The sequence below is a fragment of the Schistocerca cancellata genome, unplaced genomic scaffold (genome assembly GCF_023864275.1).
Source record: "Schistocerca cancellata isolate TAMUIC-IGC-003103 unplaced genomic scaffold, iqSchCanc2.1 HiC_scaffold_531, whole genome shotgun sequence".
Lineage (NCBI taxonomy): Eukaryota > Metazoa > Arthropoda > Insecta > Orthoptera > Acrididae > Schistocerca > Schistocerca cancellata.
Genome location: NW_026046545.1, coordinates 1 through 2,500, shown reverse-complemented (window position 1 = coordinate 2,500; position 2,500 = coordinate 1). Strand labels below are relative to the sequence as shown.

The 2,500-nt window shown below is 56.7% G+C and overlaps 1 non-coding gene across 1 annotated transcript in view; it reads right to left on the bottom strand.

The window, feature by feature from the left end:
* LOC126129296 (small subunit ribosomal RNA) overlaps positions 1-185 on the bottom strand; it is a 1,909-nt gene extending 1,724 nt beyond the window's left edge. Inside the window, exon 1 of the ribosomal RNA XR_007527255.1 lies at positions 1-185. This exon is cut by the window's left edge and continues 1,724 nt beyond it. This is a non-coding gene — a ribosomal RNA (small subunit ribosomal RNA).
* Positions 186-2,500: the final 2,315 nt, after the last annotated feature.

Here is a 2,500-nt window from a genome sequence, read left to right as displayed (position 1 = left end):
GGACTCTGTTTGCATGTATTAGCTCTAGAATTACCACAGTTATCCAAGTAACGTGGGTACGATCTAAGGAACCATAACTGATTTAATGAGCCATTCGCGGTTTCACCTTAATGCGGCTTGTACTGAGACATGCATGGCTTAATCTTTGAGACAAGCATATGACTACTGGCAGGATCAACCAGGGAGCTGCGTCAACTAGAGCTGAGCAGCCGGCCGCCCGGGAGTGTGTCCCAGGGGCCCGCGCGAACACGCAAGCGTCCGCTCAATTATTCTGCAAACAGGAGGAGGCTGAGCTCCCCTGCACAATACACCTCGAAACCCTCTCAGGTCCCGGCGGCGCGCAGCGCCGTCCTAAGTACTTGGTCGGGTTCGAGAGAGGCGCAATCGCCCGGAGTTAGGCGAGTAGACGCTTTAGGTGCGACCACCCGTGCTCCCAACTGAGCTTGCCGCTGCCGACAGAGGCCCGGGAGCGTGCTGTCGTGGCATTGCCGGCGGGAGACAACACGCGCCACCTACGGTGACCGGCAGCTCCAACGCCAGCGCCACAGAAGGGCAAAGGCCCCACGTGGGTGCCGAAGCGAACTCTCCCAGCACAGCGCACGTGCCAACACGTCTGCACAACTGCGATACAAACCACCAGCGAGAACCGCTGGGGCGACCGAGCAGCAGACGGCGTCGCGGCGCCGAGTGCCGGGCGGCGGCGCATCCTCAACGCACACAGTCCTCAGTCGGACCAGCACACTGCAGATGTCCACCGCGCTTCGCACCGGGCCCGCGAGGACCCACTTTGGCCGCCCGGCGCCGCGCGCAGGGTGCCCCGGCGCGCAGCTGCGCCGCCTGCCGCGTCCGTCGGCCGGCGCGCCTGCCACTGGGCGCCCCCACCAGCCGGCTGTAGCGCGTGCGCCCACGCACCGCGCGGCCAGCACGCCGGGCGGCCCCCCCTCACCGGCCGGGGACGGTCCCACCCAGCCACCGCCGCGTATCGCTTCACACACAGATTTGCCCTTACTGATTTACCTCCAGCAACAACAACCGCACCACAATGGGTTTACCAGTTGTTCATTTGCGTTGCGTCACGTCACCAGCAAACGTAGACGTCCATCCCAGTTTGCAAATGCAACGATTATTGCATACCTGTCTGTTAGGTGTCACGACACACTACGTCTGCCCACATACACGCAACAAAATGTGCACGACTAGAGAACACGTGGGAGGTGGCCCCCTACGTATGCGATGTCCATTACGAGACCGACTGTCAACCAGCATCTGTACCATGTCGCAGATGTGGAACGCGGTGCACCATGCTATCACACTGTGTGAGAAGAGACGACTACGTTTGAATACACGCGCCACTACATCAACAGACGGCTCATGCTGATCGCCATCCAGGGCGTCCGTTACTCCCACACGTCTCTATGGCGTACCACACTGCAATGTAGCTGTTATGGGGAGACGGCACGTGGCTGAGTGCACAACATTTGGACCGTATGGTTCGCTGTTGTTGGGCGCAGTCGTACGGTCACACATGTGCCACAGCGTATCATTCAGTACATACGGACCTATGTGCAGTACAATGTGAGGATTAAGCTTACGATATCAGCGGACAGTGGACACAGGCCGTACCACGACGTAGACTGAGCGCTTCGACATGCGAATGCCAGTGAACAGCTGCGAAGGGCATTGAACACGCAAGCACCTGAACGACCAGCGTGCGAAGGCAGGGTGGAGGGGGGGGGGCGATGTACATCCTGCAGTTGTCCACATTACAGTGTACAGCGGGAGCATGTAAAAAGTAAGCAACACTTGCGAAGTGTTCAACATGAAACGACACACAAGAGGGTGGGCGGTGCGAGTAGCGAACTATATTCAGAGGGTTGTGGTTAGACAACACTAGATTAATGTAACGTGTCATATGCCAATTACAGAGCAGGTTAAGGCACAACGTGGGTTAGGTTAAGGCACAACGTGGGTTAGGTTAAGGCACAACGTGGGTTAGGTTAAGGCACAACGTGGGTTAGGTTAAGGCACAACGTGGGTTAGGTTAAGGCACAACGTGGGTTAGGTTAAGGCACAACGTGGGTTAGGTTAAGGCACAACGTGGGTTAGGTTAAGGCACAACGTGGGTTAGGTTAAGGCACAACGTGGGTTAGGTTAAGGCACAACGTGGGTTAGGTTAAGGCACAACGTGGGTTAGGTTAAGGCACAACGTGGGTTAGGTTAAGGCACAACGTGGGTTAGGTTAAGGCACAACGTGGGTTACGTTAAGGCACAACGTGGGTTAGGTTAAGGCACAACGTGGGTTACGTTAAGGCACAACGTGGGTTACGTTAAGGCACAACGTGGGTTACGTTAAGGCACAACGTGGGTTACGTTAAGGCACAACGTGGGTTACGTTAAGGCACAACGTGGGTTACGTTAAGGCACAACGTGGGTTACGTTAAGGCACAACGTGGGTTACGTTAAGGCACAACGTGGGTTACGTTAAGGCACAACGTGGGTT